The sequence below is a fragment of the Ascaphus truei genome, chromosome 4 (assembly GCF_040206685.1).
Source record: "Ascaphus truei isolate aAscTru1 chromosome 4, aAscTru1.hap1, whole genome shotgun sequence".
Taxonomy (NCBI): domain Eukaryota; kingdom Metazoa; phylum Chordata; class Amphibia; order Anura; family Ascaphidae; genus Ascaphus; species Ascaphus truei.
The window spans coordinates 163,419,008-163,433,376 of NC_134486.1; the positions used below are offsets into that span (position 1 = coordinate 163,419,008).

Here is a 14,369-nt window from a genome sequence, read left to right on the forward strand (position 1 = left end):
AAAAGGCTTGTCATTTTCCCCTTCATCCGACCGTAACATCTTTGAATGGGTGAAGGACGTTAACCTTTTTGGGCGTAATTTATTGTTACATAAGTTCTTTAAACGGAGAGAGGACTTTATTAATAAGAACCTAAGCCTACCTGACTTAGACCAACTTGACCGTGAGAACCTTCTCAACCTGGCCTCACTTGAAGAAGAGTCCAATAGACCTATTGGTGAGGGGCCATTCACAGATCTCAAACCCAGAGCCACGTTTATTCCTCCATTAGGAATTTGTCCCAATGTGGAGGTATTTACCAAGTTGGTGGTTACCGACTTGGAAAATATTAGATATGCTACCAACACTGGTAACCTTAGTGCTCAGGAAAGAAAGGCCTTGGATGATCTATGTTCAAACTCGTCAATAGTCATCAAATCCTCTGATAAGGGGGGAACATTGTGATTATGGGAAGAGAGGAGAATACTGTATCAAAGAAAACCTGAGGCTCCTATCCGACCGAACCTGCTACGAGGTCCTGAGTAAGGACCCAACTATTCAGTACAATCAGGAATTACTCACCATCCTCAATACAGGCTTAGCAGATAATGTGATCAACAAGCGTGAATTGAATGGCATGTACAATAAGGTCCCTAAAATAGCCACATTCTATAGCCTCCCAAAAATCCACAAGCTTACGAGGCCACCACCGGGACGACCAATTGTCTCCGGGATTAACAACTTGAGTGAACAGGCAAGTGTCTATTTGGATAAAGTACTGAGACCGTTCGTGGTAGCACTTCCGTCCTATTTGAGAGATACCACAGATATTCTCACACGAATTGATGATATTGTGGTTGATAATGAAACACTCATTAGCATGGACGTTGAGGCCTTATATACGAGCATCATACACGAACATGGCATAAATGCCACACTGTACTTTCTGAAAACCAGGGGCCTATTGTACAATAACCATAACAAATTCATTGAACAACTGCTTTGGTTTGTACTGACGAAGAACTACTTTCTGTTTAACAACAAACTCTACCACCAGGTACAGGGGACTGCAATGGGGACGACTTGTGCCCCCTCATATGCGAACCTGTACCTGGGGTGGTGGGAGGCAGAAATAGTGTTCTCTGAAGAAAATGATATCTACACTACCCATATTATTTTATGGGCAAGATACATTGATGATATCATTATTCTCTGGAAGGGACCTCGTACACTGTTTGTTGACTTCATCAACAAACTTAACTGTAATTCCCTTAACCTTCGACTCACTTACGATATAGGGCCTGACAGCATAGTCTTCCTAGATCTTAAAATAACTTGTGCAACCAATGGTAGAATTGAGACTACAATTCATCGTAAAACCACCGCAACTAATAGTTTACTCCACGCTGATAGTCATCACCCTCAGAATCTCATAAATGGCATTCCAACTGGCCAATATTTGAGAGTTAAGAGAAATTGCTCGAATGATGAAGAATTTGAATCACAAGCACAATCTATGTGCCAATGCTTGCTCTCGAGAGGTTATAGTAAGAACAGCGTTAGGAAGGCTTATAATAGAGCCAAGCATACACACCGGGCATCTCTGCTGAATCCCAAACCCAAACCACGTGAGCAAAAAACAATTCGCCTCATTGGCACTTATAATAGACAATGGAAAACCATCTTTAACATTGTCAACAAACATTGGCATGTTCTCTTAGAGGACACGGATCTACGGGGAGTCTTGAAACCCAGACCAACTATGGTCAGCAGAAGATCTACTAACATCAGGGATCTTCTAGTCCATAGCCATCTTGAACCCATCACTTCAGGCACTTGGCTAGACAAAAGATCTCCGGGTAACTATAAGTGCAAGGGGTGCCGTGCATGTCAGTACGTTCAGGTCACCAAAACCTTTGGTAATTGGGATGATAGTAAAACCTTTAAAATACGGAATTTTGTGAACTGCAGAACTACTGGGGTGATCTACCAAGCAGTGTGCACATGCGGCAAGAAATATGTGGGGAAAACAAGTCGGCAGCTGAGACGTAGGGTCCTAGAACACATAGGGACCATACGCAATAAAACTGACACCCCACTTGCCAAACACGTTAACACTGCACATGGAGGTGACATTTCCAACTTACGTTTTAAGGGCATATACCAACTCCCAGAAACAATCAGAAGGGGGTGACTGGGACAGAGAACTCCTCAAAAACGAGGCAAAGTGGATTTATACCCTAGGAACTCTATCCGCAGGGTTTAAATAAGGGATTTATGTTTGCCGCATTTATTGGTTAGAATATTTTTTATACCTTATGCCACTTTTGACATCACGATAAGACCATATGTACTCATACTGCCAGGATCTGATAACCATGGGGTGTAAGTGTGATATTCACTTTGGCTCCAGCATTTGGGCTGTAACACCCCTTATACACCATAGCCTATACTGTATCCACTCCATATCCCAGCATTATGTACTGGCACATTTACAGCTAGGTACTATCTCTCTGTTCCGTATCACCATGAGCCTCTTGGATGGCATATGTTTATAGATTTATTGATATATTTGTAAACATATTTACCCCTGATGGTATATGCCTCCATTCTACCATTTAGTGTCTATTGCATACAATCACTCGCTTATCCGTCTCGGCAACCCTTCATTTGCTGCCTTACTGTTCTGAATTTACTCAGGTTCTATCAGGAAGCCAGCCAGAACTTTCACACAAATAAATAGCAACACAAACACATGTTTTATTACTAACACATATACTTAACTTAGCGCCACTGTTGCCAAGGCTACGCTCGCCTATTTAAACGTTCGGCTACCATAGAGGCGGGGCCACCTTGAGAAAGCGTCAGTGCGACGCGAAACGGCCGTCGGTGGTGGCCACTCCTCTGTGACGTCAGCACATGTGTCAGTGCGGTGGCGTCTAGCGTAGCCCCGTGGCAGCCTTCACAGGGCTGAGCTATATCTAGGCTTGCTGCTATATGAGATATACTTCTCTCCACCCGGCTAGCTAACGTTCTGTGGTGTTCATGAATACACCACGCCGGGTGGAATCTCTGTAGATATAATCCGATTGATGCAGTGTTCATAACGCATTCTGGTCTCATCCACTCAGGTACTATCTATCTTGGTACTTTTACATGTTTGAGTGTATTGGAGACCATATCCGCTGCACCCACACTGCACATATGCACAGTATATACCCAACGACCTGTATAGATCTCCATTACATTAAATGTGGAATAGTGTATATATTCAGGTCAACTGATAAGTCTGATTGCCTGATACCCTTTGAACTGTGTCCACTTCCCTGAGCAACCTGGGTGACACTACTTATATATACATACCCTATACATAGGTCACTATTACCAACTGGTTTTCGGGTATCTTTTTAAACACCTACTGACATATTAGCAATATACCCAGATACCTGCTTATCCCTACTGTACTATTTGTGCTGTTTCCACGGAGGACCCTGAGAAGCAGCTTACAGTTTAGCTTGTATTATACATTTGTTTCACTGCTTCCATATAGGCTTAGGCTATCTATGGCACTAACTAGATACTGTTAGTGCGCCTTGTGGGAGACCTTGTGTATACTTAACCCATTAGGGTGTCTAAGGCTCCCACTTTGAAGCCTCTTTTCCCTAGCTACACAGTAGCTTTAGTGTTCATTTTTAATACCCTGCGTCGCCTTTAAGGACCTTTTTATTTCATTTATTTTGTTTACCCTTAAGATTTGAGTACTATTTCTAGGTATACCAACCTCTGGAAATATTTAGTATGTGAGTTTGAGATACTGTGCACTGATCACTCACTACTAACTCCACCGTGTACTCTCTTAGAGTAACCATTCAATCAGTTGTGGTTATATATACAGCTGTCTGTCCGGTACATCATTGACAGACATGAGACTGGTTCCAACATATATACCACACTGAGGCACAAGCTATCCATCTATCTTTGCATGTGCCAGTTATTACAAGGTCCCTCATATCCATATTGCAACCAGTCTGGTACACTGGACTGGAAGGTATTTAGTTTAATATTCTTTTTAATAGTCTTGTACATACTGAAGCAGACTATTTAATCAGCCGCGGTCCTTCTCTGGCAACAATTTGTAACAAATGCATAACTGAATGCTAATTACAGACAAAACTGTTCTGCTGAGGTACTATCAGGGTCACCAGCATCTGTGTATATTTTATCTGTATCTATATATCCGGGTCACACACGGGACCATACATTAGCACTTATTCTAAACGCTTATTTTGATGTATGTACTTGAAATGGGTACTGATAGCTTCTGCCTCTTTCAGGGCCGCTGTTGCTTGTGTCGGAGCATTTTATGAGAAGATGGGTAGGATGCTGGGAAGCTCCTTTCCTGAAACCGTGAATAACCTCTTAAAGTCACTGAAAAGTGCTGAGGTAAGATGCACAATTAGATGGCCTTCTAAAAACTTCTCGAGTTTATGATCCCAGTTTCTACGAATATCTAGAGCACGGGTGGCCAACTCCATTCATCAATGGCCATCAACAGGCCAGGTTTTCAGGATATCCCTGCTTCAGCACAGGTGGCTGCCATTCTAACGGAGCAACTGATTGATCACTGATGTGATGAAGCTGGGATAGCCTGAAAACCTGACCTGTTGGTGAACATTGAGTATTGAAGTTGGCCACTCCTGCTCTAGAGCCTTGGTAAGAAGAAGTTAATGAAAATTGAACACAAAATCATATAAGCAGGGTGACGGGTCTCGATGCATGAATAATACAATTTATTTATGAAGCTTTCAACATTTCGGTCCTCCCTTAGGACATTTCTCAAGAGCAGTCATATCGTAACAGCTGTTTTTGGCTTTTTACAAGTACCTCTGATGTAGCTGGAGTACGCGGAACAGTCATGTGCTCATAGTCATCTTTCCAAAGATGCCATCACACTCCGTTATTGGTTAAGCAGTGATCTGAAACATATCTAACCTCTGGAAATCATCAGTCTAGTGAAGGTGTCTCCAGGATGGTGCGACTAAACTATGATCAACTCGACTGCATGCGGTTTTCAATGTAAAATATATATGTATGTATGTATGTATGTATGTATGTATATGTGATAAAAAATCACTGGCACTCCAATAGAAATTCAATAATGAATAGGTGCATGTCCCATATAAATAATAAAAGTATACATTACCGCATAGCAGCAAAAAGGAGACGGCACTCAGGTGAATGAAAAATGAATGTATTAAATACAGCACATAACTCCAAGTTATACTCCAAGTTATGTGCTGTATTTAATACATTCATTTTCATTCACCTGAGTGCTGTCTCCTTTTTGCTGCTATGCTGTAATGTGTATATATATATATATATATATATATATATATATATATATATATATATATATATATATATATATATATACTGGACACCTAACAAGCTCCTATTGAACCCCCAAAATAACCACACCATATATATAAGCATATGAGTGTCACAGAGGAGTGCTACTGAGCATGGCAATATATATTTAAAACCAGAGACAGAACATAAAACACAGACAAAGCTCAGTTTTAGCACATCTAGTGAAACACATACACGGTACATACATACATACATACATACATACATACATACATACACTGAAAATAACATCAAAATAGAGTTCCACATAAATTTGCTATATTCAGGTTGGTATAAAGTAGCTATTTTCTTTTATTTAAAACCTAGTGTTAAGTAACTTTTTTAATTTTTTTATTTATGATTTATAGTCGCTGCAATTATCTATCTTTACTTCCTTTTAGACAGAAGGGCGAATGCAACTGTATAAAGCTTAAGTTGTCCTACGTTATCTGGTATTGTGACTGTTCTCTTGTGCCGTTTAAGTCGCAGGGTCGCAGTGAAATCCTAATGAGTTTGCAGAAGGTCCTTGGCGGTCTCGGAGGGGCTGCATCTTCCAGCCACAGAGACATCTACAAGAACGCTCGTTCCCTTCTGACTGACAGGTCCATGGCTGTATGATGTGCTGTAGCCAAGGTGAGTAACCACTGTGTAATGTGAATAAGAACTGCATGAAGCTACAAAACAAATAATATACTGTGTAGACCAGTGGTTTTAAACCTTTTTTTGGTTGGGGAACCCCAGAATTCGATTTTGAAATTCTGAAGAACCCCAACCCTCGCCCCCATTCTCTCGTCGCTCCCGTCTCTCTCCCCCACCCCCTTACCCCTGTCTCTTTCCTCCGCCACACACTCTCCCCTCCCCCCTCACTCTACCCCTCTTGCACACACATACACTCCCCCACTCGCTTACACACACTCCCCCACTCGCTTACACACACTCCCCCACTCGCTTACACATACACTCCCCCTCTCGCTTACACACAAACTCCTCCTCTCGCTTACACACACACAACTCCCCCTCTCTCTTACACACACACAAACTCCCCCTCTCGCTTACACACACACAAACTCCCCCTCGCGCTTACACACACACAAACTCCCCCTCTCGCTTACACACACACAAACTCCCCCTCTCGCTTACACACACACAAACTCCCCCTCTCGCTTACACACACAACACAAACTCCCCCTCTCGCTTACACACACACAAACTCCCCCTCTCGCTTACACACACACACACAAACTCCCCCTCTCGCTTACACACACACACAAACTCCCCCACTCTCTTACTCTTACACACACAGTCCACCACTCTCTTACTCTTACACACTCAGTCCACCACTCTCTTACACACACACACTCCCCCACTCTTACACACACTCCCCCACGCTTACACACACATTCCCCTACTTGCTTACACACACATTCCCCCACTTGCTTACACACACATTCCCCCACTTGCTTACACACACATTCCCCCACTTGCTTACACACACATTCCCCCACTTGCTTACACACACATTCCCCCACTTGCTTACACACACACACACATTCCCCCACTTGCTTACACACACACACACATTCCCCCACTTGCTTACACACACACACATTCCCCCACTTGCTTACACACACACACACATTCCCCCATTTGCTTACACACACACACACACACACATTCCCTCACTTGCTTACACACACACACATTCCCCCACTTGCTTACACACACACACTCCCCCATTCGCTTACATATACACACACTCCCCCATTCGCTTACATATACACACACACACACACACCCCCACTCGCTTACACACACACTCCCCCACTCGCATACACACACTCCCCCACTCGCTTACACACACATACACACACAAACTCCCCCTCTCGTCCTCTGTTGCTCGACTGCTAAAACTCTGACTCAGGCCCTCATTCTCTCCCGTCTTGATTACTGTAACCTCCTGCTGTCCGGCCTTCCTGCCTCTCACCTGTCTCCCCTACAATCTACCCTAAACGCTGCTGCCAGAATCACTCTACTCTTTCCTAGATCTGTCTCAGCATCTCCCCTCCTGAAATCCCTCTCCTGGCTTCCAATCAAATCCCGCATCTCACACTCCATTCTTCTCCTCACGTTTAAAGCTTTACACTCTTCTGCCCCTCCTTACATCTCAGCCCTAATTTCTCGCTATGCACCACCCCGACTCTTGCGTTCTGCTCAAGGATGTCTTCTTTCTACCCCCTTTTTATCTAAAGCCCTCTCCCGCCTTAAACATTTTTCACTGACTGCCCCACACCTCTGGAATGCCCTTCCCCTCAGTACCCGACTAGCACCCTCTCTATCCACCTTTAAGACCCACCTTAAGACACACTTGCTTAAAGAAGCATACGAATAGCACTGTGAACATTCTGAACACATGATACATAAAGCTTGGCCCCCTGCAGACGCACTTACCAGAACTCCCTCCTACTGTCTCTGTACGTTCTCCCTACCTACCAATTAGATTGTAAGCTCCTCGGGGCAGGGACTCCTCTTCCTTAATGTTATGTTTGTCTAAAGCACTTATTCCCATGATCTGTTATTTATATTATCTGTTATTTATTCGATTACCACATGTATTACTACTGTGAAGCGCTATGTACATTAATGGCGCTATATAAATAAAGACATACAATACAATACACACACTCCCCCACTCGCATACACCCACACACTCCCCCACTCGCATACACACACACACACACTCCCCCACTCGCTTACACACACACTTCCCCACTCGCATACACACACTCCCCCACTCGCTTACACATACACTCCCCCACTCGCTTACACATACACTCCCCCACTCACTTACACATACACTCCCCCACTCGCTTACACATACACTCCCCCACTCGCTTACACACAAACTCCCCCTCTCGCTTACACACAAACTCCCCCTCTCGCTTACACACAAACTCCCCCTCTCGCTTACACACAAACTCCCCCTCTCGCTTACACACAAACTCCCCCTCTCGCTTACACACAAACTCCCCCTCTCGCTTACGCACAAACTCCCCCACTCGCTTACGCACAAACTCCCCCACTCGCTTACGCACAAACTCCCCCACTCGCTTACGCACAAACTCCCCCACTCGCTTACGCACAAACTCCCCCACTCGCTTACGCACAAACTCCCCCACTCGCTTACGCACAAACTCCCCCACTCGCTTACGCACAAACTCCCCCACTCGCTTACGCACAAACTCCCCCACTCGCTTACGCACAAAGTCCCCCACTCGCTTACGCACAAAGTCCCCCACTCGCTTACGCACAAACTCCCCCACTCGCTTACGCACACACTCCCCCACTCGCTTACGCACACACTCCCCCACTCGCTTACGCACACACTCCCCCACTTGCTTACACACACACTCCCCCACTTGCTTACACAAACCCCCACTCTCTTACACACACAAACACACACACTCCCCCTCTCGCTTACACACACACTCCCACACACACACTCCCCCACTCGCATACACACACACTCCCCCTCTCGCTTACACACACACTCCCCCACTCGCATACACACACACTCCCCCACTCGCATACACACTCCCCCACACACTCCCCCACTCGCGTACACACACACACTCCCCAACTCGCTTACACACACTCCCCCACTCGCTTATACACCCACATACTCCCCCACTCGCATACACCCACATACTCCCCCACTCGCATACACCCACACACTCCCCCACTCGCATACACACACAGTCCCCCACTCGCATACACCCACACACTCCCCCACTCGCATACACACACAGTCCCCCACTCGCATACACCCACATACTCCCCCACTCGCATACACCCGCATACTCCCCCACTCGCATACACCCACATACTCCCCCACTCGCATACACCCACATACTCCCCCACTCGCATACACCCACATACTCCCCCACACGCATACACCCACACACTCCCCCACACGCATACACCCACACACTCCCCCACTCGCATACACCCACACACTCCCCCACACGCATACACCCACACACTCCCCCGCTCGCATACACCCACACACTCCCCCACTCGCATACACCCACACACTCCCCCGCTCGCTTACACACACACTCCCCCATTCGCTTACGCACACACTGCCCCATGCGCTTACACACACACATTCCCCCATTCGCTTACACACACACATTCCCCCATTCGCTTACACACACACACTCCGCAGCTCGCTAACATTCCCCACTCGCTTACACACACTCCGCAGCTCGATAACATTCCCCACTCGCTTACACACATTCCTCCACTTGCATACACACACACTCCCCCTCTCTCTTATACTCACACCCCCCACTTGCTTACACACACACACGCACACTCCCCCACTCGCTCACACACACACTCCCCCACTTGCTCACATACACACACACACCCACTCGCTCACACACACTCCCCCACTCGCATACACACACTCTCCCCCTCTCGCTTACACACACACACACATACACTCTTTGACACATGCTCTAACAGTGACACACAGAGACTGACACACCCCTCTCTCTCTCTCTTTGAGGGAGCTGCGTGCTCTTGCCTGATCCTTCCTCTCCCCCCTGTCAGCAGGAAGTTGACACGACTTCCGACGCAGGGAGAGGAAGGATAGCAGTGACCGTGTGGCTGCTGCTGAGCTCCGTAGCCGCCGGGTCCTTGCTATGTGGGGGTTCTGCCGCGGGGCCCTGGGACAGCATAGGAGAGTTCTCCCAGCTCTCCCCCCCCCCATGGCGGCTGTGGAACTTGCTTACACACACACTCCCCAACTCGCTTACACACACTCCCCAACTCGCTTACACACACACACTCCCCCATTCGCTTACACACACTCCTCCACTCGCTTACACACACACACACACTCCCCCACTCGCTTATACACCCACATACTCCCCCACTTGCTTATACACCCACATACTCCCCCACTCGCTTATACACCCACATGCTCCCCCACTCGCTTATACACCCACATACTCCCCCACTCGCTTATACACCCACATTCTCCCCCACTCGCTTATACACTCACATACTCCCCCACTCGCTTATACACCCACATACTCCCCCACTCGCTTATACACCCACACACTCCCCCACTCGCTTACACACCCACACACTCCCCCACTCGCATACACACACAGTCCCCCACTCGCATACACCCACACACTCCCCCACTCGCATACACACACAGTCCCCCACTCGCATACACCCACATACTCCCCCACTCGCATACACCCACATACTCCCCCACTCGCATACACCCACATACTCCCCCACACGCATACACCCACACACTCCCCCACACGCATACACCCACACACTCCCCCACTCGCATACACCCACACACTCCCCCACACGCATACACCCACATACTCCCCCACTTGCTTATACACCCACATACTCCCCCACTCGCTTATACACCCACATGCTCCCCCACTCGCTTATACACCCACATACTCCCCCACTCGCTTATACACCCACATTCTCCCCCACTCGCTTATACACTCACATACTCCCCCACTCGCTTATACACCCACATACTCCCCCACTCGCATACACCCACATACTCCCCCACTCGCATACACCCACACACTCCCCCACTCGCATACACACACAGTCCCCCACTCGCATACACCCACACACTCCCCCACTCGCATACACACACAGTCCCCCACTCGCATACACCCACATACTCCCCCACTCGCATACACCCGCATACTCCCCCACTCGCATACACCCACATACTCCCCCACTCGCATACACCCACATACTCCCCCACTCGCATACACCCACATACTCCCCCACACGCATACACCCACACACTCCCCCACACGCATACACCCACACACTCCCCCACTCGCATACACCCACACACTCCCCCACACGCATACACCCACACACTCCCCCGCTCGCATACACCCACACACTCCCCCACTCGCATACACCCACACACTCCCCCGCTCGCTTACACACACACTCCCCCATTCGCTTACGCACACACTGCCCCATGCGCTTACACACACACATTCCCCCATTCGCTTACACACACACATTCCCCCATTCGCTTACACACACACACTCCGCAGCTCGCTAACATTCCCCACTCGCTTACACACACTCCGCAGCTCGATAACATTCCCCACTCGCTTACACACATTCCTCCACTTGCATACACACACACTCCCCCTCTCTCTTATACTCACACCCCCCACTTGCTTACACACACACACGCACACTCCCCCACTCGCTCACACACACACTCCCCCACTTGCTCACATACACACACACACCCACTCGCTCACACACACTCCCCCACTCGCATACACACACTCTCCCCCTCTCGCTTACACACACACACACATACACTCTTTGACACATGCTCTAACAGTGACACACAGAGACTGACACACCCCTCTCTCTCTCTCTTTGAGGGAGCTGCGTGCTCTTGCCTGATCCTTCCTCTCCCCCCTGTCAGCAGGAAGTTGACACGACTTCCGACGCAGGGAGAGGAAGGATAGCAGTGACCGTGTGGCTGCTGCTGAGCTCCGTAGCCGCCGGGTCCTTGCTATGTGGGGGTTCTGCCGCGGGGCCCTGGGACAGCATAGGAGAGTTCTCCCAGCTCTCCCCCCCCCCATGGCGGCTGTGGAACTTGCTTACACACACACTCCCCAACTCGCTTACACACACTCCCCAACTCGCTTACACACACACACTCCCCCATTCGCTTACACACACTCCTCCACTCGCTTACACACACACACACACTCCCCCACTCGCTTATACACCCACATACTCCCCCACTTGCTTATACACCCACATACTCCCCCACTCGCTTATACACCCACATGCTCCCCCACTCGCTTATACACCCACATACTCCCCCACTCGCTTATACACCCACATTCTCCCCCACTCGCTTATACACTCACATACTCCCCCACTCGCTTATACACCCACATACTCCCCCACTCGCTTATACACCCACACACTCCCCCACTCGCTTACACACCCACACACTCCCCCACTCGCTTACACACCCACATACTCCCCCACTCGCTTATACACCCACATACTCCCCCACTCGCTTATACACCCACATACTCCCCCACTCGCTTATACACCCACACACTCCCCCACTCGCTTACACACCCACACACTCCCCCACTCGCTTACACACCCACAAACTCCCCCATTTGCTTACACACACACACTCCCCCACTCGCTTACACACACACACTCACCCACTCGCTTACACATACACACACACTCCCCCCACTCGCTGGCACACACTCCCCCACTCGCTTACACAAACACACACACTCCGCAACTCGCTAACATTCCTCACTCGCTTGCTCACACACTCACTCCCCCACTTGCTCACACACCCACTCCCCCAGTCGCTCACACACATTCCTTCACTTGCATACACACACACTCACCCTCTCTCTTATACACACACTCCCCCACTCGCTTATACACACACCTACACTCCCCTACTCTTACACACACACTCCCCCACTTGCTTACACACACACTCCCCCACTTGCTTACACACATTCCCCCACTTGCTTACACACACACCCCACTCTCTTACACACACACACACTCCACAACTCGCTTACACACACACACTCCCCAACTTCGCTTATACACACTCCCCCACTCGCTTACACACACACACACACACACACTCCCCCAATCGCTTACACACACACACTCCCCCGCTCGCTTACACACACACACTCCCCAACTCGCTTACACACACACTCCCCCATTACACACACTCCCCCACTCGCTTATACAACCACATACTCCCCCACTCGCATACACCCACATACTCCCCCACTCGCATACACCCACATACTCCCCCACTCTCATACACACACACACACACACTTCCCTACTCGCATACACCCACAAACTCCCCCACTCGCTTACACACACACACACACACACACACTCCCCCACTCGCTTACACACACACACACACACACTCCCCCACTCGCTTACACACACACTCCCCCACTCGCTTACACACACACACTCCCCCATGTGCTTACACACACATTCCCCCATTCGCTTACACACACACTCCCCCATTCGCTTACACACACACTCCCCCACTCGCTTACACACACACACTCCCCCCACTCGCTGACACACACTCCCCCACTTGCTTATACAAACACACACACTCTGCAACTCGCTAACATTCCCCACTCGCTTACACACACACTCCCCCACTCGCATACACACACACACTCCCTCTCTCGCTTACACACACACACTCTTTGACACATGCTCTAACACTGACACACAGAGACTGACACACCCCTCTCTCTCTCTCTTTGAGGGAGCTGCGTGCTCTTGCCTGATCCTTCCTCTCCCCCCTGTCAGCAGGAAGTTGACACGACTTCCGACGCAGGGAGAGGAAGGATAGCAGTGACCGTGTGGCTGCTGCTGAGCTCCGTAGCCACCGGGTCCTTGCTATGTGGGGGTTCCGCCGCGGGGCCCTGGGACAGCATAGGAGAGTTCTCCCAGCTCTCCCCCCCCCCCATGGCGGCTGTGGAACCCCTGAGGGGTGCTCGCGAACCCCGGGGTTCCACGAAACCCTGGTTGAAAATCACTGGTGTAGACAATCATGCAAAGCAATACTAAATGGATATTATTGTGTTTGCTTGATAACATAACTAATGAACTTCCAAATGGGTAGTCAATCTTTTTATGATTTTCTGATGATACTTGTAGCTTTATCTCAAATTTGTAGCAAATGACCATTTTGTGCTGGTGAAAAAGCAGTATTTTATTCAGATTTAAATAGCAATTGTAGAACGAAAGTAATTATACATGTACAGGCAGTCCTCGGTTATCCAACGGAATCCGTTCTGGAAGTAGCGTTGGATTGTAAAACCGTTGTAAAGTGAGTCCCATGTTAATCAGTGGC

The 14,369-nt window shown here is 48.7% G+C and overlaps 1 pseudogene; it reads left to right on the plus strand.

Moving 5' to 3' along the window:
• LOC142492338 (HEAT repeat-containing protein 5B-like) overlaps positions 1-14,369 on the plus strand; it is a 44,196-nt pseudogene that overhangs the window by 8,582 nt on the left and 21,245 nt on the right.